The sequence below is a fragment of the Lissotriton helveticus genome, chromosome 1_1 (assembly GCF_964261635.1).
Source record: "Lissotriton helveticus chromosome 1_1, aLisHel1.1, whole genome shotgun sequence".
NCBI classification, from domain to species: Eukaryota; Metazoa; Chordata; class Amphibia; order Caudata; family Salamandridae; genus Lissotriton; species Lissotriton helveticus.
In genome coordinates, this window is record NC_136057.1 from 1,165,213,287 (window position 1) to 1,165,240,929 (window position 27,643).

A 27,643-nucleotide genomic window follows, 5' to 3' on the forward strand; every position below is an offset into this window, starting at 1 on the left:
GTTAAAGATATGGGATATGACAGCCAGGGTGGCGGTCACATCCTAATTGCACCGGAGGGACCGCCGCTACCCCTGCGGACGGTCCCTCCACCTCGGGGGTGGCGGACGGACGCAGGTCCGTCCACCATCCTAATAGGCCCCTAAATTAGGGCTGTTATAACCACTGCAGAACCCAACAATGCCAGGGAAAGTCTGCTTCAAAGAGGCACATGGCATGACCAGGTGGTCTGTGGATCAGAGTGTGAACTCTTAAAAGCATGTTTCTGTATTCTGGATTAGTCTGGAGGAGCCCCCCTCTATTCCACTGAGAAGGTGTGTCAAATTGTGGTATTATGCTATTAAGAAATTGGGTAACTGTTTGAGCAGGGTGGAAGCCCCTCTCAGAGACCAACCACAATGCTTGTCAGGCTATGCACAAAAAGACACTATATTAACACATGCTTAACTCTCTGGTAGCTTGGCACAAAAGCAGTCAGCCTTTTCTTAGAGTCAATATGTAAAGTATTTATATAGCACACAAACAGTAATAAAGTAAAAACACAAAACAAGAAATTTCCCCCAAAAACTTAAAATTGAGTGCATTTAATAAATAAAAGTACACCTGAATGATGAAAATCAAATTGGTCGGACCGGCGATATTGAATTCTACGTTTTTTAATCAAAAATAGCACAAAAAGTACTAGCAGAAGATATTTGATCATGCTGTGAGTACTTTTTCCCAAATTCAGGCAGACCACAAAGGAGAGCCGGCCTGGCAGAGGACCCAGTTGCGGCCAGTGTTGGTGTAAGAGTGGTGGGGCCGGTGTTGTAATTTGGCAGCAATTGGGTTAGCATTAGCAGAAGCCATCCTGTATTTAGAGGTTATCTTGTCCATTTTGTGGAATCCATTTTGTATTTCAAGCAGCCATTTTGTTTGCCATGTGCTACCATGTGTATGCCATGTGCTCTGTCCTACCTTGCTGTTGTCTGCTCTTGAAATCTGCCTAGAGACAGGTTATATTTAGCCTCTTCACTTTGCACATGCTCAGTTGACCTTACAGCTGTCCATGCAGCTGCTGTTACTCTGTAAATGTCAGGATGTGTTCACCAGAATTAGCAACTGTTAGCTCCTCCCACTTGTTGACTGCGCATTTTCTGTATGACCTTATATGTCCCTAAAACCTACTTCTTGTACTTGTACCGCCTTCTTTTGAGCCCCTGTGTGGGTATAAAAGGACCAAGCTCCTTCCATTCAGTGTGCTCCTTCATACATTGCCGAAGGGTGTTGTGTGAATGTAGTTTCACCCCATAAGGTTAATAAACTTTGTATTTTCTATTCCAGTTTCTGTGCCAACTTCTATCCTCTTGGTATGAGGACTTGTGCAGAGAAGGGCGAACCACCACAAATTGGCGCCCAACGTGCGGTTCATCGGCGACTCGGATGCCCCAGGGAGTGGTTGAAACGGAGGTTTGGAATCTCGCTTTGGACGATCACTGCCCTAGGAGACCTGTGTCTTGGCAACCACAGCGTTTTTCCTCTCTTCCTGATTTGACCCTCTAGGTGGTGCCGGTCCTCGACTGAGATTTCTTCTGTTGATTCGCCCAGCAGTGACCATTTGGTCGATTTGAGAACTTGGCAGTTGGAATTTGGACACCAAGTGATTGGTAAGAGTCAGTATGCAGCACCTGCTGTTGGTTTCTGATGCCTGGGATTGTTAAGGTAGTTTAGTAACACTTACTGTGGCTTTAGAATTTTGGAATTTGATTTGGCCAACTTTGGATTTGTATGAGATTGATACATGAATTGCAATTTATATAGGTAGGTAATGAGGAGAATTTTCTCTATTTTTGAATTGATTTGAATGGCACAACGTACTACAGTACCTTAAGTGCTACTTTGGTTATAATACTGCATATTCTGCACTATTTTTGGCATGCCTGTTTCAAGCACACTTCGTAGGATGTGTTGCTTTTGTAGTGGTACCAATTTGAGACTCGACGAAGCACAACCGGCCCCCGCCTAATAGGGACATGTATATTAAATATGGTATTTCTTCTATAATGTACAGCACTTTATCGAATAAATATACTCGTAAGGATTCTGAATTGCGTTGGCCTATGCATGGGTCATTTGATTTGCAAAAGATTCAGTATGTGGAACAATGAATGTTTAAGCGAAAGGTTAGACAAGACATGTTTGACTGTGTACGAATGTGGGAGAAAGAAGTGCGTGAGCGAATGAAGCGTGAGCAAGCCTTGATTGAAAAAGAACAGCATGAGAGCATTCATGCGAAAGCATTGGAAATGAAAAATAAAGAAATGAAAGAACTTAAAGAGCGAGAAGATAGGGAACGTCATTTACAGGTAAATGGCCAATACGCTGTTCGTAGACCTCTTTATCCTATTCTTAATAAACCCCAAGATTATTCTCTCTTGTTAGATCGTTCTCCACCTCCGTATACTCTTCCTTCTACTCCTTATGACTCAGATGAGAACACTCCCGCAGACCAGGACAAAGCACGGGAAACTCGTTCTATGTTGTGAGCTGAGCGTGCGTCTCAGCTTAGATCTGCTGCTCGAAAAGCCGCCCGTAATATTGCGCCTGCTTCTGAACTTTTAGATGACATGAAGGATTGGCAGGAAAGGGAGCAAGTATATTTTACAGAGCTGTTTGCCGCAGAAGTTGTTGAACGGTTTAGGAAACATTCTGACGATTTGGAGCTTGTTGATGTAGCAAATGATTGCAAGCAAATCTGCGATGGTCTTTTTGTCTTTTCTCAGGTGGCTGACTCAATCAGGCGTTTAGTTAAATTACGCGTTGAGACAGTCCGTTTGAGGGAAGAGAAAAAGGCAGCAGACGCCGGTGCACAAACATCTCAGACCGGCGTGGCCCAAGCTTCTATCTTTGGAAAAGATAAGACTATGATAGTTTATGCGAAACTTATGCGGGAAGCCGCACCTTTGTATGTTCCTCCTAAAGGAGCAGGTACAAGTGATGATAAGGCTTCTACTGATGCAAAGAGTTATTTTATTTATAATTGGGTTTGCACTCCTTGGAATGGGAAACAACCTTTACAGCGCAACTTTTACAACGCACTACCATTACAACAAAACTTTTACAACGCAACATCCATTACATCGAATGCCATTACAGCGCAACCATTACAACGCATGCCACTACAACGCATACCACTGCAACGCATGTCATTACAATGCATACCACTACAACGCATAACATTACAACGCATAGTACCCTTACACTTTCCAACACTTACCCTACAGTTGCACCCCCTGGAGTTAGAATAGTAATTTTTACCCCTACACTATCCAACACTTACCCTACTGTTGCACCCCAGTGGAGTTAGAATAGTAATTTTTACCCCTACACTATCCAATTCTTACTTACCATACATGCGGTATGCGTCGTAAAGGTAGTATGCGTTGTAATGGAATGCGTTGTAAAGGTAGTTTTTAAAAATTCGTTGTAATGGCATGTGTTGATGTGGAATGCGTTGTAATGGATGTTACGTTGTAAAAAATGCGTTGTAAAGGTATGCGTTGTAAAAGTATGCGTTGTAACGTCATACATCCCCTTGGAATAGACTGAATGTTATGGCTCTTAAAACTGCATTACCTCATCCACGAAAAAATCCAGCAGCCTTTTATGAGGAAGTTGAGGGTGCTATTAGCTCTTGTACTATGACTTTACCCGATATTGACCTGTTTTTCGGTTTGATATTACCCTCTGATATGTGGAGAACTGTGCGTAAAGTTTATGATCGTGAGATTTTTGGGGCATTATGGAAAGATTTAGAACAGTTAGATGAAGAAAGAGAACCCGCACAGAAACCATGTCAGTTAATATTAGATCTTCCAGCAGCTATTATAGTAAAATTAAAAATGATTATTCCCCCTAGAAAGATAGATTGGACTGTATTAGCCTCTTGTAAGCAAAAGACAGATAAATCGGTTGCTGACATCTTCACGCGCTTTGAAGAGGCATTCCACGATTTTAGTGGCCAGTCATTGACCGATGACACGGGCAGGCATCTGTTTGTCGATAAATATGTCGCAAACCTGTTGCCAGGAATAGCTAGTCGCCTAAAGGCCAGCGAGAGTTCATGGACTACCTCTTCTCCGGTTTCTCTTTTAACTATGGCTCAGTATTATGAACGACAGGAATTAGAAGCGAAAGTCAATGACGATAAAAAGACTAAAGAATTAAAACCAAGGTTATGTTGTCTCAGGCTTATGGTCCGCCTTCTAGAGGCAATGATAGAGGTGGACGTGGATCTTATGGTTCGTCCTTTTCTTCTTATGCTCGTTTGAATTTGTCTGTTGACCAGTGTGCGTATTGTAAGAAATTTGGACATTGGGCTTCTGATTGTCCGGCACTACGTGCTCAGCAGTATCTACGTGGTCGGGGACAAATGCGAAATCGTTCAGGATATTCAGGGCCTAGAGGAAGTACGGATGATCGTGCTAGGTTTGATGCTAATACTCGTGGACAGGATGGGTTTAACACTTTTGATAGAGGAAATCAATATCAAATGTCTGATTATGTGCCGTCTAATTTGAAAGATTCTGTTTATTCGTAGGTTTGCCTAGGATGGGGTAAGGAATCAGTTGAAGTTCCAGTAGATCAGAAGGGTCCCAATGTTACAGCACATGTTTTGGGTTCTACTGATCAGTTTCTGGTTGATACAGGAGCTACTCGTAGCGCCTTATCTAAACACTTGGTTACAAGGGCTCCCCTGTCTGGCTTAACTATTACATCGATAGGTTTCGATGGAACACCTTCCCTTAGCCCATTATCACAACCGCTTGCATTTCATGTTGATGAATTTACTGCTCCATGACCATTTTTGCGTTCTCCGAATACACCAGATAATATTGTGGGACTTGATATACTCAGGCATTTCAGGGCTACAATATGATGTTCTCCAGAAGGAGTAAAGGTTATTTAGAATGACAACTATCCTGTAATGGAGAGATGCTGCATTGTAAAAGAAGACATTAGCTTCACTCCCTAGTACTTTGTGGGCTCCTTCAGACACCGATGTAGGGCAAATGGATATTCCGCCAGTGCATATTAGTGTCAAGGAGGATGCTTCATTGCCACGATTGCCTCAATATAACATTTCTCGAGAACGTGAAGAAGCACTTATACGGATTGTTCATGATTTGAATAAAGTGGGGGTTGTGGACGAAGTACCTTACAATGTTTGCTACAGTCCTATTCTTCCTATCTTGAAAAAAGATACTGACACTAGGATTTACAGATTCATCATTGATTTGTGAGAAGTGAACAAGATTGTAGTACCGCAGTACCCTGTGGTTTCGGACATAACGACATTGCTTACCCTAGTTCCTCCAACAGCAACTACATTTTCTGTGATTGACTTGAAGAATGCTTTCTTCTCGATTCCTATTCGTCCTGATAGCCGATATTTGTTCGGTTTCACTTTGAATAATAAATAGTACAGATTTTGTAGAATTCCTCAAGGGTACACTGAGAGTCCGAGCATTTATAGTCAAGGGTTGAAACACCAACTTGATTCCTTTACTTTGTCTGAAGGAGTGTGTTAGACCTGTCAGCCTTAGGGTGGTCTTTCCTATTTTTCTTCGCTTTTGCCTCATTTTTCTCACCTACTTTTTGTTGGCCTTAGGTCTCTGGGCACCTTCCCATTGCTTACCAATGCTAAGGTGCAGGTGCTCTCTTTCCTTAAGATGGCTGCCACTGACCCCTGCTACTGCAGCGTGGTCTTTTTAGGTGCACTCTAGTAGCCAGGAGCTGGCTGGAACCCTTAAACAATGTTGCAATGCCAGCCTGCCAGACTGCCCATAGCTAGAATGAGGGAAGCTCCTGGAACCTTCCAGAACAGAGGAGGTGACACCAACTGCCACTGCCAACTGCCAACTGTCGCTATATAAGGAAATGGAGGGAAACTTTCCTGAGAGAGAGTAGTTGGGGCATCACTGACCTGGGGGAAGCTATGCAGGAGACTTAGGCGGTGGGGCCTAGTCAGGAACCTATGCCACTGGGGGTGACAGGGTTTAGGCGGTGCCCACCAAGCTGTGTGAGGGACACTGAACTAGCCCACAGATCTGGCCTAGCCGGCGGGGAACCCAGGGACCACCTGAAGTGATTTACTGAGGAAACTGGACAAGCCTTCAACTCACCACCCCCCTCTCTTCAAGTAACTTCTACCAAGGGCGCAGGATCCAGCTAGCGCCAAGAAGACCTTCTTACTGCCCAAAGGACTGGTGGGGAATCAACCAGGTATTAGCGCTGCATGCCCCTTGAGAAGCGCTGTGAACTGCTAACTGCCAACCGCTGTATTCCCCTTGAGAAGCGCTGTGAACTGCTAACTAAGCATGAGCGCAAAATCCGCTACGCTCGCGGATTTTGCGAATTTTCGGCAAATCCACGATCCGCGAACTCTCGCGAATTTACCGAAAATTCGCAATCCGCGAGCGGCGGATTCCGGGGGCAAAAGTTCAAGCCTTGCTGGCCTGTTGTAACTAATTTACGAAAGCGCCGGCAAGCTGCCAGCGCCATCCTAAGATAGTTACTAAATTAGCTTCAACAGGAAGCTCTAATAGATAAGATAAAGCAGGTCATCGAGCGCCTGCTTTATTTTATCTATTAGAGCTTCCTGTTGACGCTAATTTAGTAACTATTTTAGGATGGCGCTGGCAGCTTGCCGGCGCCATCGTAAATTAGTTACAACAGGCACAAAACGGTGGCGTCTTCTTGAATAAATATGAAGGGCAGGGTTCATTCTGGCACGACGGTCCTGGCACAAAAATTAAACCTCAACCGCAGGCACTTTCAGATACCGATTAAGCATGTGCCCTAGTTGAGGCTTAAATTCAGTGACTCATTCATCTGCCCAAAAACAATCGTGAGCGTTGTCAAGGCTGGGCAGATGTGCCTTCTTCCTAAATATACCATCGAAAATTAGGTGTGATGCTGGGAGGAGGCCTTTGCATTCTTGACTTTCACGAGCGCAATCCTCGTGCTGTTCCTGTGGCCAGGAGCTTCTGTATCTTTATCTGCTGCTCTGATCGGTCTCTGACGTTTTATACAGACAAGAGGGATGTGCACTCGCATGGAAGCGCCGTCCGTTTGGCCCCGCCCACACACTCGCGGTGTGCACCGTCTTCCCGCCATTTACCCACTATGATGGGCAGCTCACTCAAGGGACCCCTGCGCCCTTCGGCGCAATTGCATAGTAACACACACCTGGTCGCTGTAGACAACTCTCTGGCACTTTAGGCTGCTGTAGTGTAGTAAAAGCACTATACATCTACCCAGAGGCCTTTGCATCTTTCATCTGCTGCTCTGATCGGTCTCTGACCTTTTATACACACAAGAGGCATGTGCACTCGCATGGAAGCCCCGCCCCAAATCCACGGGTACGCAAATCCGCAAAGTCCGCGGATTTTGCGGATCCACGATCCGTGAATACGCAAATCCGCGAATCGTGGATCCGCAAAATCCGCCCATGCCTACTGCTAACTGCCAAGCGCTGTCTTCCCCTTGAGAAGCGCTGTGAACTGCTAACTGCCAAGCGCTGTATTTCCCTTGAGAAGCGCTGTGAACTGCTAACCGCCAAGCGCTGTATCCCCCTTGAGAAGCGCTGTGAACTGCTGACTGGCAAGCGCTGTGCCCCTTTTGAGAAGCGCAACTGCGTAGAGACCCTGTGTGGGCCCAGAGAGTGCTGCCTGAGGCATGATGGAATTGCCCTAAAGCGCCACGAGGATCGAGCGCTTTGACCACTTAATGCTTCTCAGCTGGGCCCCCCCTCCAGCGCACTTTTGTTGAGCGCTTATGCATTTCTGCTTTAGCCTTTGAGCCTTGCTGTCATCGTTGCAGTCTGGTGCCTTCTCCGCGACGTCGATGCTGCATTCTGCACCCCCTCGGCGGCCGTAGAATCTGGTCAGGCCGCAGTAGGCCTCGTTAGGCCTGAAGCCGGGATCTAGCATCATGTGACAGGGGCGCCGGTCTAATTCCGCCCCGCCGTGCCCTGATTGGGTCCCTGAAATTGTGCTCCACGAGCCGCTCTGCAATCGGCGGTCGCTGCGCACCCTTGCCTCCTGTTGGTCCATGGTCCCTGCAGGTTCTGAGGGAGGACCGGGACTAGAGCTGACACCTGCGTGGGGGGCTCGCAGAGACTACCAGAGCCCCGGCGCATCTCCGTCTTCACCAGAGGGCTTAAAAGGAACCCGGGAGCCTGCAACACTACCGGAGGGCGTGGTAGGAAGAGCGTGCCTCCGGGAGTCATCTTACCTTGTGCTGACCCTTCGCAAGGGCCCAAACAGGGGCCGAAGAAGTGAGGTAAACCCCCGGGGAGGCTCCAAGTCTGCCCTCCCCGCGGGAGACTATAGTTGGGCCCCGTTGGCCCCAAGAGATACTGAGGACTGGGCAGTAGCCCTAAGAAACGTTAACCCCTTAAGGGAAAGGTTGTTCTACTGTGGTGGCCTGATCGTTAAGAGAATTGTCATACTTAGCTCCTGAGAGTCATGTCCTGCCTATTATGACAATAAGAAATGCTCCTAACTAAGTGTTGAATTGCTTTATTCCAGCCTGATGTAATGCACTGTATTTGCTGATAAATGGCTTATTTTTGCAGCTAGGAAATGTTTAACCTCCAGTAGTGGCTGCTGCTGAGCAATGAGATGTTATTTAAAAGTCTGAGAAGGAAATTCTTTGCAGGTGCTGACTAGGAGTAAGGCTGTTACCAGGCCTCCCTTTATTTAATATTTAATATTTAATTATTTACATATTTATTGCTGAGAAATGCAAAACCTGTGTTTTAAAGGAACGGCAATGAGTTAATACCGCTGTGATTTTTGACTGCTCTGATTCTAATTCAAGATAATTCAAGATAAAACTTATTTATTTGAATCAAGCATTCTGGTGTGGACTCAGTCCTTGCGTGCACTTATTGTCTCAGTGGATGAGTGTGTTTTTTAATTACTTTACACCTAAGCTTCGGGTGCCTGCCGGCTCGGTCCAAGCTACCCCCCGGGGACCTGGCGAACCCAGTTCCTACAGAGTGGCTCTCATACAATATGTCGATGACATCTTGTTGGCAGCAGATATGCCTGAGCATATGTACTTTGTCTCTACTTTCTTTTCTTGCTACACACAACCATAAAGTGTCATGGAAGAAATTGCAATATTGTAGACCAAGGGTAACCTATTTAGGTCACCTTCTGTCTAAAGAGGGCCGTGCACTTACACCAGATCACATTCAAGCAATTTTAGATATACCAGTACCTTCTACTCAGAAAGATGTCCGTGCATTCATTTGTTTGACTTAATTCTGCAGGCAATGGATATTAGGATTTTCACACATTGTTAAACCCCTGCTAGCGCTTTGGACTAAAGACACTCCTATGCCCCTTCCATGGACAGATGAATTCCAGGATGCTTTTCGTCAGTTACGACAAGCTCTTTGTTCGGCACCAGTGTTAGGCACTCCAGATTACACAAAGGCTTTTACACTCTATGTACATGAGAAAGTTGGGTGTGCATTGTCAGTTTTAGTACAGGCACACAGTGACAAGCAGCGTCCCTGTGCATATTTTTCAGCAGTTCTTGATCCTGTTGCTCGAGCATTGCCTGGGTGCCTCCGTTCGGTTGCAGCAACAGCTGTGTCCATACGTCAGAGTGAAGGGATAGTTTTGTCACATAAACTGTTGGTGCTAGTACCCCATGCAGTAGATGCGCTTTTGAATCAGACCAAGATGCAACACTTGACTAGTGCTCGTTTAACAGGATACGAATTGACACTGTTGGCCCCTCACATTACTTTAAAGAGATGTGCGACACTGAACCCAGCTACTTTGTTGCCATATCCAGCGACTCAGGCTCAGTCACAAGAATCTCACGATTGTATCTTCCTTACTGAGGAACAGACAAAGGGTTGCATCGACTTGCAAGATACGCCCCTTTCAGATGTAGATGGGGAACTGTGGGTTGATGGGTCCTGTTTGAAGTTACCAGATGGTACGACCTCAACTGCATATGCAATTACGACACTTAAGACATTAGCGGAGACAGCTCGCATACCACAGAAGTCGGATCAAGCAGCTGTGCTAATAGCTTGAACACGAGCGTGTGAACTTAGCACTGACTTGCATGTGAACATCTATACAGACAGCCGCTATGCTTTTGGAGTGGCCCATGATTTTGGCCTACTCTGGAAGGAAAGAGGCTTTCTTACATCCCACGGGATGCACATAATGCACGGAGAACTAGTGCATAATCTTTTGACTGCACTTACATATCCAAAGAAAATTGCTATTATTAAGTGTAGCGCGCACAAGAAAGTCATTGATAAGATAGGAAAAGGCAACACCTTTGCAGATCGCGTAGCTCGTGAGACTGCGATGCAACAAAGCACTACATCCATGTACGTAGTGAAATCACAAGCTGAACATTGGCATGATGCTAGAGAAAAAGTTGGATCAATGGTCTAAAGAAGGAATGGTAGACCATGAGGGCTGTTGGGGTAACAAAGAAATGGATAAGTGGAAATTGCCTGCTGCTTATGTACAGCCTATGGTTCAAATATCACATGGGCCAGCACATGTTGGAGCTCTAGCAAAAAACAAAATTGCTCACACAAGTCTGGGAGCATCCAGAGATTGCCGGTACAGCTAAAAGAATAGTACAGTCCTGTTTGATCTGTTGCAGTATAATCCTGGTACAGGGACACGAACTCCTACAAGAGGGTTTGCTACACTGACTGCACATTTTGAAGTTTTGCAGATGGATTACATCCAAATTGAACGCTGCAATAACTTAAAGTATGTCCTTTGGTGGTATGTGCCTTCAGTAAATGGATAGAGGCATATCCTACAAAGGATAATACAGCTCTCACTACAGCGAAGGTTATTCTAAAGGAGTTTTTCCCTAGATATGGTGTTTGCAAACTTTTGTGGAGTGACAACGGACCTCATTTTATTGGGCAAGTTGTTGAGCATGTCCTGAAAGGATTAGGGATCAAATAGAAATTCCATTCAGTCTTCCACCCGCAATCAGCAGGATTAGTGGAGAGGTACAATGCTACACTAAAGCTGAAATTAGCGAAAATACTTACTTCCACGTCTTTGAAATGGCCAGACGCACTACCCTTGGCATTGTTGTCCATAGGATCGGTGCCACATTCACAATCTGGACTTACACCACATGAAGTAGTATTTGGGAGACCGATGAACATTTGGAGAGTTCCTAAGCCACGCCCTGTACATGACGTACCATGTGTTCTGATGAATGATTATTTGGCACAGTTAACCGACAGGTTGATCTCTATTCACCAACAGGTTCGAGAAGCTCTTCCAGACAGATCTACAGGTGAGGACCACGAACTCTGTCCTGGAGACCCTGTGATGGTCAAGGTCTTCGAGCGGTCGAACCGTTTGAAGCCGAGGTGGCGAGGACCAGAGCAAGTGCTCCTTGCGACGAGGACAGCAGTTCGAGTGACAAACAGGAATAACTGGGTCCATAGCACTCACTGTAAACAAGTGTTGCCTGCCTTGGTGGAACATGCTGTGCTGACTGACCATCGAGAGATTCTGGAAACGGAGAAAGGCCACACTATCTCACCTGACGAATCTGAGGGAATCTTCCCAAACCACACGATTTCTGGAGCATCGCGATACCAACTGAGACCAAGGAAAGAGCCTGCATTGTCAAAAAGGAGTGATTGAGCTACCGCCCTAAGTTGGTGAAACGGAGTGTTGATGTGGCAACGGGGGGATCAGTCTTGCGAAGTGACACCCGTCTTGACCCTCGGTGAAGAAATCAACGGCTGGCCAGGGATAAGAACTCCAACAAATGTTTTTTTTGACGTCGAATTAATCATGTCTGCTGAAAGATCAAAAGTTGCTAAGATCTGCAATAAGAAAATCATTTGTGCTATAGGGTTTGTTGTTGCTATGGTGACTATGGCAGCAATAACTTGGTTTGTTGAGAAAGGGACTCCTGCTCGACAATTGCTGATTACCACTACTTCTGCACCAGTTGAGCATCACTATTTCACGCTTCCCTATCATGAGCAGAAGCATCAACAATCCTACCTAAACAATACATTTATCCAGATGTTGCATCATACACATAATGCCACGAATACTACAGACTGTTGGGTGTTTGGGATGATATCTGCGCACCAAAAGAAAGGAGGAACAACTTTTATTCCTCTTCCGTTCTCTCATAACGGTTCTTGTCAAGCCTGGTTTATGCTTTTGTTTGCCTCTGAAATGGCAACATTACCGAGATGACAGTAGGACAGATCAATTATCACCTTAATAAAGAATGTTATCCTGATGAGAATGGTTACCCTCAAGCTAGAGGAACACAATGGGAATAGGAGGAGTACCAACCTGACAATATTTCTATGCCACATGTCTTCACAAATAGAAGGACTATGAAGAACAATGCAATGGACCTTTTGTGATTTCTGTGACAAGAGCTAAAGCAGACTTATGTATTAGTAGTGTTGGGAGAATTCCTGTGGGGAGAAGTGAATGTACTGTAATTTTGACAATTGAAGGTACCAATAACAGCAGTTTACGTCTTCGCATAATACATACTTCGTTTGGGGTAATAAGGGATACTATCACCTACCTGTGGGGTGGTCTGGGGTCTGCTACATGTCCTTTCTGTTGCCCCCTGTATTTCTAGCACCTGCATCATATCATCTCAACTTCAAATTATACAATGACATTTCCAAGAACAGAAATAGGAGGACAATAAGTATAGATGAAGTTGACCAAACTGACACTCCTTTGCAACAATATGTCGACTTTAACTTAGGTTTATCATTTTTTGTGGGTGCTGCATTGAATAGCACAAAGATAAGGCGATAGACTCGTGTTTTGAAAGCTGTTACCAATCAGACAGCAATGGCACTTGGGAACATTACAGAAGAGCTACAAGTTGCGAGGATTGTAGCACTCTAGAATCGTATGGTACTTGATGTGATTTTGGCTGATCGAGGTGGTGCATGCCGTATCATCGGCAGCAGCTGCTGTGTTTTCATTCCGGATCACTTGCCTTCAGTATATGATGCAATCTCTAAACTACATATTATTGCTGCGGAGATTCACCCAGAGACTGGTACATGGACTTTTTCAAACTGGTTGTGGACATTCTTTATTACTTGGGGGTGGAAGCTACTGACTATGCTATGTATACTATTGGTGATACTATTTACATGCTGTATATGTATACAATGTGGTCCCATGCTTTGCTCTATTTGCATCACTGCTTGTACTCCTGCTAAAGGAAATGTTGCAGAAATGAAAGCACAACAAATGCTAAATGAAGAGGTCACTGAACTGATAGGCATCGATGTACGGGATGCATATCTAGATTACCCCAGATGAACGAATGTCTTCAGCTAACGCTAAAAGGGTCGCCTGTTGTAATTTGGCAGCGATTGGGTTGGCATTAGCAGAAGCCATCCTGTATTTAGAGGCTATCTTGTCCGTTTTGTGGAATCCATTTTGTATTTATGGCAGCTATTTTGTTTGCCATGTGCTTCCACGTGAATGCCATGTGCTCTGTCCTACCTTGCTGTTGTCTGCTCTTGAAATTGACCTAGAGACAAGTTATATTTAGCCTTTTCCACTTTGCACATGCTCAGTTGAGCTTGCAGCTGTCCATGCTGCTGCTGTTAGTCTGTAAATCGGTACAAAAGGGGGTGGTGATGGACAGAGCATCTGAACTAATCAAACACTCACACCCACTCAACAGATCTGGGTTTAATCCATCACCGTTCTTTAGCCCACTCTGCCACCCCAGTTCAGACATGGCCATAGTCAAATCAGTCTGAACCTGTGCCTCATGGGAACAGTCCAGCCCGAACTGCCAAGCCATGCCTTCCCTGGACCGGAAACAAGCTTCCTAGGACCGGGTTCTGGCATTTCAGCCATCTTCAGCCAGGCTTGCTTGAATCCAGTGGCAAAGTGAGCAAGGGACTCACGTCTGAGCATACCCAGCCAACTTATGGTGAACAAAGCGGTACAATAGGGGGTGGTGATGGACGGAGCATCTGAACCAATCAAACACTCACACCCACTCAACAGATATGGGTTTAATCCATCACCGTTCTTTAGCCCAATCTGCCACCCCAGTTCAGACATGTCCATATGCAAATCAGTGTGACCCTGTGCCTCATGGGAACAGTCCAGGCTGAACTACCAAGCCATGCCTTCCCTGGACCGGAAACAAGCTTCCTAGGACCGGTTTCTGGCATTTCAGCCGTCTTCAGCCAGGCTTGCATGAATCCAGTGGCAAAGTGAGCAAGAGACTCACGTCTGAGCATACCCTGCCAACTTATGGCGAACAAAGCGGTAGAAAAGGGGGTGGTGATGGACGGAGCATCTGAACCAATCAAACACTCACACCCACTCAACAGATCTGGGTTTAATCCATCACCGTTCTTTAGCCCACTTTGCCACCCCAGTTCAGACATGGCTATATGCAAATCAGTGTGACCATGTGCCTCATGGGAGCAGTCCAGCCCAAAATGCCAAGCCATGCCTTCTCTGGACCGGAAAAAGGCTTCCTAGGACCGGTTTCTAGCATTTCAGCCATCTTCAGCCAGGCTTGCTTGAATCCAGTGGCAAAGTGAGCAAGGGACTCACGTCTGAGCATACCCTTCCATCTTATGGCGAACAAAGCGATACAAAAGGAGGTGGTGATGGACGGAGCATCTGAACCAATCAAACACTCACACCCACTCAACAGATATGGGTTTAATACATCACCGTTCTTTAGCCCACTCTGCCACCCCAGTTCAGACATGTCCATATGCAAATCAGTCTGACCCTGTGCCTCATGGGAACAGTCCAGGCCGAACTGCCAATCCATGCCTTCCCTGGACCGGAAACAAGCTTCCTAGGACCGGTTTCTGGAATTTCAGCCGTCTTCAGCCAGGCTTGCTTGAACCCAGTGGCAAAGTGAGCAAGAGTCTCACGTCTGAGCATACCCTGCCAACTTATTGCGAACAAAGCGGTACAAAAAGGAGGTGGTGATGGATGGAGCACCTGAACCAATCAAACACTCACACCGACTCAACAGATCTGGGTTTAATCCATCACCGTTATTTAGCCCACTTTGCCACCCCAGTTCAGACATGGCTATATGCAAATCAGTGTGACCCTGTGCCTCATGGGAACAGTCCAGCCCGAACTGCCAAGCCATGCCTTTCCTGGACCGGAAACAGGCTTCCTAGGACCGGTTTCTGGCATTTCAGCCATCTTCAACCAGGCTTGCTTGAATCCAGTGGCAAAGTGAGCAAGGGACTCACGACTGAGCATACCCTGCCAACTTATGGCGAACAAAGCGGTACAAAAGGGGGTGGTGATGGACAAAGCATCTGAACCAATCAAACACCCATACCCATTCAACAGATCTGGGTTTAATCCATCACCGTTCTTTAGCCCACTCTGCCACCCTAGTTCAGACATGGCCATATGCAAATCAGTCTGACCCTGTGCCTCATGGGAACAGTCCAGCCGGAACTGCCAAGCCATGCCTTCCCTGGACGGGAAACAAGCTCCCTAGGACCGGTTTCTGGCATTTCAGCCGTCTTCAGCCAGGCTTGGTGAATCCAGTGGCAAAGTGAGCAAGGGACTCAAGTCTGTGCATACCCTGCCAACTTATGGCGAACAAAGCAGTACAAAAGGGGGTGGTGACGGACAAAGCATCTGAACCAATCAAACACCCATACCCATTCAACAGATCTGGGTTTAATCCATCACCGTTCTTTAGCCGAAACTGCCACCCTAGTTAAGACATGGCCATATGCAAATCAGTCTGACCTTGTGCCTCATGGGAACAGTCCAGCCGGAACTGCCAAGCCATGCCTTCCCTGGACCGGAAACAAGCTCCCTAGGACCGGTTTCTGGTATTTCAGCCGTCTTCAGCCAGGCTTGCTTGAATCCAGTGGCAAAGTGAGCAAGGGACTCATGTCTGTGCATACCCTGCCAACTTATGGCGAACAAAGCAGTACAAAAGGTGGTGGTGATGGACGGAGCATCCGAACCAATCAAACACTCACACCCACTCAACAGATCTGGGTTTAATCCATCACCGTTCTTTAGCCCACTCTGCCACCCCAGTTCAGACATGGCCATATGCAAATCAGTCTGACCCTGTGCCTCATGGGAACAGTCCAGCCGGAACTGCCAAGCCATGCCTTCCCTGGACCGGAAACATGCTTCCTAGGACCGGTTTCTGGCATTTCAGCCGTATTCAGCCAGGTTTTCTTGAATCCAGCGGAAAAGTGAGCAAGGGACTCACGTCTGAGCATACCCTGTGATGTATTCCTATAGGTTCTGTATCGATCCCCCTATTCCTGACCCTATTCTGGTTAACAAACTAACAAGTTAACTAGCAGCCATCCCATGAGGCAGAAAACCCCCATGATGCAGGAACCGTTATCTGATAAAGCCACACTACGGCACAGGAACGTGTTATCTGATTAGGTCATAACGCTTGCCATCTAATTAGACAAGCGATATTCCTCCAGCCCCTGATAAGGCATACGGAGTTCTCAAAACAAATCAAACCAATGACAACCTGGGAAAAACCCTGCGGCCATTGTTTTGATTTCACCGAGAACTTCAGCAAAAGAATGTGCTAACGACCTGGTTGTATGACATCCTTATTGACGTATCTATGTCCATACTTACGTCAATCTCGGCACCTTAAAGGTATAAATATTACCGATATTGCCCTATGCAAACACACGCGGTGGTGACGAGGACGGAGCAGCCAGACTTGCCGAAGCCCAGAGCAGAGCAGACCCCGCTGGCGCAGCCCCGCCTTCTTGACGCGCTGAGGACGAGAAGCTGCCTATTTCTCCTGCCGAGAAATCCAGCTCCGGCGCTTCCGGGTAGCCCTCGCAGGCAGCCTGGAATATCGAGACCAGAGACGAGAGATACCATCCCTAATCCATCCTAGATTCCAGGTACAGCACTGAATAACCCCTCGCAGAGAATTATTTAGTCAGTCACATGGCAAAAACAAACTTAACTTAAACTGTAACTTTCTATCCCCGCCCACGTATTAGGCTTAGGTCAGGTACACAGGGTAGGCGTAGCTAGAAACACCAGTTGAGTACGTTTAGTCAAATGTATATGTGTATGTAATATATTTTATTCATTTTAAACCTTCATATGGCTTAGAAACCATATCAATGTTTTTACAGTATTATTTTATACTTCTGCTTTTAATGTATGCACTTTACTTAACTATAAGTATTGCAATAATATCGATCCATTTCTCTTGTATGAGAAAAGAGACTGATCAATAAATAACATCTTTTATTGAACACGCCCGTCTCTTCCTTTTCTCTACAATCTGATGAGACTAAGAATGCACGTACTGACTGACTAAAATAAATTGCCTTTTGTTCACACGACTCTCGAGATACACTCTTGATTAGGGGAGAGCAAAGTTGTCATGTTCTATGGTTGTCAGAAACTAAATCCCTTCTTGTCTATCCAGGGAGGTTCAACTCCTCCTTGCCTATTCGAGAAAGTTTCTAGTGAACTCTGAGCTAGCTGGCAAACCCAAAACTTTAAGTCTAATATCGACAGTAGTAGACCTAGTTAACGTCTGGTCTAGGCCTATACTATTGAAGGTATTATTCCAATGCGCAGAGCCTATTGGGATAAAAGGAACTACACTACATGGCGCCCAACGCGTTTGGAAGGGCGATAAAACTAACGTAAGACATTTAGAGTAACTCAGTCGTGCTTTCTCACTCAGACCCCTTTTTTCCCATAATACTCCAAAGACGTCTGGAGTGGGTAAAAGGTAATATCCGCCAAACCTCGCAGGAGGGAACTCCTATGTATGGTACTTGGTTTAGTCAACGTTGAAGGATAAAACCGTTCCAAAATATCGTGCATCTAATCTTTGTTTCCATAAGAAACCTGATCTGCAAACAAAAGAAATAACCATCCTGTCGGTAAAATGGTAGACAGTGATGATGAAAGAAAGGCAGTTAGATTAGCAGCTGAAATGGCAGAAGCTGATACTGCACTACAAGAAGCTGACCAGGGTATAATACTCATCCCGGTCATCAAAAGGAAATCTATAACCTTAAAACTTATAGAAAATGGACTGACACCTAGAGGTGGCACAGTCATATTCGTAATTGAGGCACACGAATATCGGCAGACAGAGGTATACTATTCATGGATAAATTTTCCAGCAGCAAATGCTGTAACAAAGTACTTCCACTATTACAAAATAGAGGAACCTCCTGAAGAGTACACTCCTTTCGAGGAGGTGGAAGTACCACTTAAATTACAAGAGCACCTGCTCTTATTTAATGGCGCCCTAAAACATAATAATCACATCACCAGGCTCGGTCCCTTAGGTAGACCAGGAGCAACGTGGCCGGTCCTAGCCGGATACACACCACATCCAGAGTTCGGAAGAATGCCTGCAGCAGATCTTTTAGTACAACTAAAACAATTAATAAAAATACATAGACAATTAGTCCAATATGTGATGCGGACTTCAACAATTCAACCAGCAATTAAAATTCCACAGCTGACCCCTCACCAGGGGAACACAAATAAAATTACACCGCAGAACATACAATCCTGCCTAGGTAAAGTACCAGCTAAACGGGAACAAATACCATTCTGGTTAGCACAAACAATCACCCAAATAGAGGCTGTGTTTCCAGACACCACCCCGTTAGAAAAACACAGGATTCTGACTATCTGTCTTCCAATGGGAATCGCACCACACATTGAGGACTGTGACACTTGGGGTACAGTCTTTGCTTCCATCTACACAAAAACGCACGGTGTTCCATCCATTTCGGTAATACCAGATGTGCTAAAACAAATTCAAGACGAATATGGTCCAGAACCCGCTTTAACTCTTGGTATGAAACTACTAAAAGACTTCAAGCAGGTCTCGGCTATATTATTAGCCAACATAAAGGGAGAAGCAGCAAACGTGGCGATCCGCCAGAGGTTAAAGGAGACAGATATAGCAGACCAACCAGCTGAAATTGCCAGAATCATAGAAAAATCCTATGAGGAACTAGGTAGAGATAGTTTAGGTGGAATACCAGTAAAACCACAACTGATTGAAAGTCCAGAAAAAATATTTTTTAATAATAATTCAACATCACAGAAAAAGAGCTGGGATGGAAACAAACAATCCAATCCTAAAGAAAAGAAATTCCAGTCCAGAGGAAGGTCTCCTAGGCGAAGAGAAAAATCTCCCAACCGAAGACACAGGTCACCCCAAAGTGACCCCTCTGGGAAAAGATATAACCTTAGAAATAGGGATAATATAAAGAAACCTGATAGATATCAAGACATTGATACACGTCCCTCTCAATCTTTTCAGACTTCCTCGCAGAAATCGGAAAGAAGAGGACGATCAGAACAAAGAGAAGAGCACGCCAAGTCCAAAGACAAGGAACCTGCTCATCTAAAAAAGAAACTACAATTTCCAAAAAAGAAGGTAGCCAGTATCAAGGTAGTTAACAATGCCGAGAATACTGAGGACACAACTGAAAAACGGAGAATGGGCTCAGACAATGCTAGACAGCGCAGCAGAAGTGAGCATAGCTCGCAAAGTCCTTATGAATTATCTGGAGACAGTGGACACGAATGAATATCTTCAAGTGGAAACTGCAGACACCAGAGTTAGCAAACCTCACAAAATATATGAAATAACTTTACGTATAGAGGGGGATAAAACTAGAAAAATAAGGGGACTATTTTGGGATAATCTCTCCAAGGGCTATGACATCCTTCTAGCTGAAAAAGACTGGCCACCAGAGTTTGTCAGGGAGTGCCCTCATGGCGAAGAAGTAATTATGCCTGCCTTCTCAAATCACATCCCAATTCATAAAAAATATACACTTGCTGGAAAGTGGGCAGTAGCTCTAGCTCCTGCTTTATATAAAAATCACGTAGGATGGGATGAGGACTCTCCTCCTCACAAAATCCAGTTAAAATCACAACCTACTGCACAAAGGCAGTACCCAATTAAGCAAGAAGCTAAAAAACAGGTAAAAGAAATCCTAGATCAGCTAGAATACCAGGGGGTGATTGAAACTTGCACCTCACAAATGAACAACCCTTTGTTTCCGGTCTCCAAACCAGACAATTCATATCGTCTAGTTTTGGATTACCGACACCTTAACTCATGTTGCAAAAGTTTTGCAGTGCAAAATTCGCATAGTGCTGCACTAATGAATAACATAGTGCGCAAAAAATACAAAACAACATTAGACATCTCTAATGGATTATTTTGTCAAAACATAGCACCAGAGAGCAAATATTTGTCTGCATTCTCAATAAATGTCACTCAAAAACAATTCTGTCGGTTAGCCCAGGGGTACAAGAACAGCCCGGGAGTATTCTCAGCGAGAGTAACAGAATTACTACAAACATATGACGACGAAGCATTATCGTATGTCGACGACATATACTAAAAAGATAATGACTTGGAGACTCACTTGAAGAGAGTGAACACCATAATACTTGGGTTCGCAGCAGAGGGTTACAAATTCAACTTTAAAAAATCCAGAATTGCCCATCTAACAGTCCTGTTCTTAGGATATGAATTATCAAGTGAAGGCAAAAGCCTGGCTGACAATTTTCTAGAGAAATGTGCCGTACTCCAAGCACCTAGAACACTAAAAAACCTACAGTCAATTCTAGGCTTCCTAAATTTCGGAAGAACATACATTGCAAATTACGCAGAAAGGGTCAAACCCCTTTATGATCTAATAAAAACAGATTTTAAAAGAACCAATTGGACTCAAATACACGCAGAAATTCTGAGATCCTTACAAACAGACATGCTAATTAAAACAAAATTAGAAACACGTGATAACACACGCAATCTTGTGATTCGAGTCATCCCAGGAAGATGCGGATTCACATACCTGACCTCTAATGAGGGAGAAAAGGTACCAATTGCATTCAAATCACACTTGTACACAGAAGCTGAACAGAAATTCAGCATTAAAGAAAAAATTGTTCATGCAGTTCAAACCGCAATAGCTAGAGAAAAAGATCAAGCGGACGGTAGACACATCACAGTCAGAACAGCAGAATCAGCCTTTGAGGCATTAACAACACCGTGTAATTTACCAACAACAACATTGAATCCGGAATGGATACAATGGGTGAATTTAATCACAACGGACAAAGTATACTACTACTTTGATCCAGAACTAGAGGAATTAAAAAATCTAGAATATGAAAGAACATTCCCTCTGCCAATCGACATTCTGCCCTTACGACAATACGCTTGTGTAATCTATACAGACGGACATGCTCAACCCTCCGTTTGGGGAGAACAAGCATACAACCCCACATGTGAGATTACAAAAGAAGTGTGGCGCGGAGGTAAACTAAGACCTCTATTAACAAAAAAACACTCAGTAGAAACTAATTCAGAACAACAGACTGAAATAATAGCATTGAAAATGGCGCTAGATAATGCGGATCGCGAATTCCCGACACTTATAGTGTCCGATTCATATTACTGCGTCAAATCATATAACAACGATTTGCAGACATGGATTCAAAACGGTTACAAAGATGACACAGATGCAACAATAAAGCAGAAACTGCTTTGGGAACAAGTAGCTCTTTTACAAAAAGAACTACCAAAGACTCACGTGACACACTCACTGAGTCATCAGCGTGATGGCGTTCACGTTGCAGGGAATTCATTGGCTGAGACAGCCACAGCGGTAGCAACTAAATCGGCTTCCGTAGTTCAAAAAAAGCGTACAGTGAAGTATATTGACGGTGAAACAGTGCTGGCGGTGAAAACGTCATTAAAAGGCGACTGCTCAGTGCTACCGATCAACTATCCACTCAATTATACATACATAATCGATGCAAACTCCGTCCCTTTTGCTCGAATCCCTGGAGTGGGGGATAGAGTGATTCCAAACATGGACAGGAGAAACTTGTTAATCGCAGACGCACATATGGGCGAGGGTCTCAGACACCTCAAACTAAAAGATTCTCTGGAAGAATTACAATCAAGGTACTGGTGGCCAGGCATGAGCCTGCATCACACCATGTTTGTAAAAAACTGCCCAAACTGCAACAGAAATCGCAGTGGGGAGAGAAACGGTGTAATACCTTGTCGTTTCACTCCAGAAAAAATCAAGAGTAAAAAGCAAGGCTTGCGATTAACATATACAGGCTAGTTTCCACTTATAATGTAGATCACCGGCACTCGGCTGACGTCTGGACTGTTATACAAAGATTTGCGAGTCTAAATGGCATATACGCTAAGAGCATGCTACGTTTGACCATTGTTTTCACTCTAGCCCTCCAGCCTGAGGGGAAACATGGCCAAATGAGCATAGCACAGCGGGAATCTTCTCACTTCCTTCCTGAGGGATACGGGAAGGTGTAAAGAAAAAACCAAGGCATAAAGCAATCTATAACGGAAAGGATATTAGGTTCGGGAGCTGGGTGGATCAAACATCTAATAAGTGTCCAACGTAGTCTAAAATAACCTGCCAAGAAATTCTCTGAGGGGATTCAGTCCATACGAATTATTATTTGGAACTAGGATGTTAATCTCTGACCTTGACAGTCAACTTCAGTGGTGAAGGAAAAAAGCTTTGATATCAAAGACCGTTTGGCTATTTTGCAGGACTTGAATGAAACAAGAAAAGACCTGAGCAACATAAAGTTGAAACAACAGCCAACAACCACTGAAAACCACCACCTGTCCCAGCAAGACCTGTCTGGATTCCAAAAGTCGGGGATCTAGTCAGAGAAAAGATCGCGGTAAAGAAGGAATTTGGGCCTTCTTACAGAAAAGCAGTTCCTGTCTTGTCTGTCAACGGGACAAGATCAGTTGTACTACCGCCGCTTGCTGGTAAAAAGGAGAACCGAGTTGTATCCATCGACCTGGTAAAACCACAATCATGTGGCCGATAACAAATAGTAGGCCAAGTGGACTCCCCATAAGTAGCAGAACACCAAGGTTTGCTACCAGTACAGAGGTCCTAACAAAGAGGCTAATCACATTCGAAACGCCTACAGAAGAACAACAAGGACTATGCAACAATGCAATGGAACTTAGACCTCTGAAAACCCAAATAAAAACATTTAGCAGAGACACACCAATCTATAATGAAGTACCAAATGATAATGCAAGGAACATTAATCCTGAAGCAATTGGAACAATTGACAGAACTGCATCCGGCTACTTCATAAACTTCGATGATTCCTCTGAAGGCTTCAGTGAATCAAAGACACAGCCATCATCAAAAACCTTTAAAGATAAAGCTAAAGAACTTTTGAAACAACTGAAAGAAACATATCTAATTTCTCCATGGATCGAATTTTGGGTGGGTTTTGGTGCACTTATCCTCATACTTTGGCTCATCATGGTACTTACTTTGGGACGCTTCATTGAGGGAAAATATGCTAAAATGGACACAGCAAGTCAGAAAATCAAATTGATCCTCAAACCACACACATCTTCACACGCCGAGAAAAGAAAACTTTCTTCAGTCAACTTCACAGCCAATCCTATACCGGGTGGGGTAGCATGGGACAACACTGACTACGAAATCTATGGTCCGGTTGAAATCCTGAAATATCCACACCAAATTAAGATCTCGTTGAGTGACTTTGTAAAACCAAGCTCATTTGCTGATGATTGGGACTTCGAAAGTATAAATAACATGATGTCTGACTTAGTAATGTCTGCTAAATTTACCAAACATGATTATTTGCAGGGTTCTACAAATTATGATAGTATGTATTGCTACAACCACTATGGTAACCATGTTCTACATAGATCTGCACAACCTAGAAATGTTTTAAATTATAATCAATGGGAACATTCTGCAACCCCTCCAAAAGGAAGCTCAAGAACCGTTTACGACAAATATTCATACTTTTCAGGTTTTAACATAAGTAATGCTGAAACATTTTATTTTAAATTGTCAAATAAGACAGGGACAAAGACCATGATAACAAACACGAAATTGATATATTCAGACTCATTCTTTGAACAAATGAATACTTTTGGTTTTGATTATTGGGACAAAAATGTTGAATTGAAAAGTGTTTGGGGCACAAAAGAATGGCAAGTACAGGGTATAGAATCTTTGTTTAGAGCCTGCATGATCCCAGAACAAATTATATTTTTAAATGACACTGTTCAACAAACTACCTGTCTTGGCCTAGCCAAAATCAAAGACTTAAATAAACCGTCTATTCCAAAACCAACAATGAGCAGCAATAGCTCTACAGATGAAGAGATAGACGTAAATTATGTATTAAACCAAAACAGAACACATCCAGATTGGAAACAGTGGTTGATCTGGCCCACAGATACTAATAACTGTCAAGATAGATTCCTGAACAAAACACAGGGGTTCAAAATGACCAGGCCAGACCCTATATATCCCCAAAGACATCACCCAGGGATAATAACCACCTACAGTGTGGGCAAACTCTGCCTTCAATGGCTACAAACGTCCACACTGGCAGAAATTAAGCAACACCTAACTTCACTTACTGATGGTGCTGACTTGCGTGATTTCATTATGGGACCGCGCAAACAGCGTCAAAAACGTTTCATAGCAGCCTCTGTATACGCAGCATACAACGAGGCCTGGAAGGTTACTCAAATTGAGACAGCAGAGAGAATACGGGAAATTGACCGTATTAATTTGGAAAAATCACTTTCTGTAGTGGACAATGGGTTAATGACTCTGTCCTCCAGAATTTTTTCTTTGGACAGCATTGTGTCTTCAGCAATCGACATATTATCGCAAGACTTACTGTTATTACAACACGGTCAGTCCCAATTGCGTTCTATTGTACAGCTTGGCTAGACGTTACAAAATCTGCGTTCAGGCTATGTGCCTTGGCGTTTAATCAACACAACGTCACTATTCCATATCTTTAACCTTACTGATAGACAGATCAGTATGGCACAAAAGGCTGCTGATTATACAATCCTGAGCATTGAGAAACTTGAGAGATTACCAGTGACAATGTCAGAACGACCTGTCAGTGAATGGATAATACATGGGATAATTAATATTCCAATATCAACCTTCAGGTTTCAATACTGCCAAAAATATATACAGACTGGCATGTACGAAAAGCTGGGAAAAGGGTACATTAAAACAACATGGAACTTGCCCTATTCACATGCATGTGTCCTTAATAAAGGACAGAAAGTGTTTCTTAGTGGCAATAATTGTGCGATGTCACTAAGCGGTACACTTCTGTGTAACGGAATTAGTTTGCATGGAGCCTGTGAAGGAAACTCAAATAACCTTTCATGTCACCAGCAAGGCGCACCTGCAACAGAGATAGAACCATTCTTTCAAAGACTCTATAATGGGAGTTACATTCTAATTGTAGATCGCAGATGTTGTAGTCTTATGCCCGGGACTCCTTATCTCGTAACTACGACTGCGAAGGTCAAGTGCTGTGAACACTCATTGTTCCCCAGCTCCTTTCCAGACAGGGAGGCAAGGGCATGGCCCAACTTGAAAATTACTTCTATTCGAATAGATACTTTAAGCAGAATGAAAACAGTGCTTCTTCAGACGCTGACAAGGCTCACGTCATCAAAAGAAACGTATGATCTCCAAGTCGCAAGGACGACTGCAGAGATACATTCATTGTTATCAACTAATTCCCCCATACATTTCGCAGAAATCCTGAATGAAATCTTAAATATTTCTGATACCAGTGGAGTCTCAAAAGTATTTAAGACAGTATTTTCAATGGCATTAACACCATTCAAAGCCATACTGGGTATTTTTCCAGATTTCGTCCATTCGATTTTTGGCGGACTGCCCCTCATTTTAGGACTGATTGCAGGAATCCTATTCCTAGTCCTTATATTTCGTTATGGCAAACCATGTCACAGACAAAACACCTGCGACAAGGGAAGAAACAATCCTAGCCATTGGATACCGGGACCGGATATCAAAAATCCTGGGACTATCCCGGCTTAGAGACCTGAACATGACTTGGTTTCTATCATTTCGACCAATGTGGCAACGATGTGTTTTACCTGTATTAAGGTGCCTGCTATGCGGAGAAGAATGCGTTTTAGACACCTGTCTGACGCTACAATCGGATGCGCCAATGGATGCAGAAACATTGTTGAGTCCAACAAAGGCTCATGCTTTGTCCTGCCCTCAAAGGCTACCAATCCTGATGACGGCATTCGTGGAAGCTTCACCACTACGATTAAGGGGTAGTGAAGTTCAAGATGAAAGCAGCATCGATCAGGTACGACCTTCTGTCAGCAATCCAAATCAAAATGTCAATGGAGACAATCATGCGCACGAATGCATGGTTACACCTATTTCCGAGTTAGTGGAACTCTCCCAGGAAGCTGTTGACAACTTTTTCGAGAGTCTAAATGATATGATGTTCTCACCAGAGCAGAAATAGAGACTTTTGAGCAAGCTCGTACACGGCGTTCCCTGAATTTGGCCTTCAACTAGAAAAGCAAAATACCATGAAGAATTTTCCCTCCAGTTCACGGACAGCAATTTTTTCAGCAGCCCCAAAATATTTTTGCATATTTTTCGGGACACTATCTTCTGCTTAAAGTAAGAACTATTCTTAGAGAACTAAAATTTCTAATTTTAGATAGCTTATAGACATTACCTGCCCGCTGGTATGTTCATGAATATTTTATTCTGTGATGGAATGGTCTCGAACTTTTTTTCTGTATTAAGAGCCATTTCATGTGTAAATTCTCATATACAAATTAGTGATAATGTATAGATATGCGTGATTACTTTAGCATATTCTGCAGCTTGAGTGCATATATTACATATGACTGTTTTTTCCGTATATTTGATAATTTCAAAATGCATTTATGTATTTTGGGGTGGTAAGGTATACACAATACTCTACAGTATGTTTTACTATGCATAGATTAGTAAATATGTCCATAGTTAGCGTGGAGTGGGTGTGATGTATTCCTATAGGTTCTGTATCGATCCCCCTATTCCTGACCCTATTCTGGTTAACAAACTAACAAGTTAACTAGAAGCCATCCCATGAGGCGGAAAACCCCCATGATGCAGGAACCGTTATCTGATAAAGCCACACTACGGCACAGGAACGTGTTATCTGATTAGGTCATAACGCTTGCCATCTAATTAGACAAGCGATATTTCTCCAGCCCCTGATAAGGCATACGGAGTTCTCAAAACAAATCAAACCTATGACAACCTGGGAAAAACCCTGCGGCCATTGTTTTGATTTCACCGAGAACTTCAGCAAAAGAATGTGCTAACGACCTGGTCGTATGACATCCTTATTGACGTATCTATGTCCATCCTTACGTCAATCTCGGCACCTTAAAGGTATAAATATTACCGATATTGCCCTATGCAAACACACGCGGTGGTGACGAGGACGGAGCAGCCAGACTTGCCGAAGCCCAGAGCAGAGCAGACCCCGCTGGCGCAGCCCCGCCTTCTTGACGCGCTGAGGACGAGAAGCTGCCTATTTCTCCTGCCGAGAAATCCAGCTCCGGCGCTTCCGGGTAGCCCTCGCAGGCAGCCTGGAATATCGAGACCAGAGACGAGAGATACCATCCCTCATCCATCCTAGA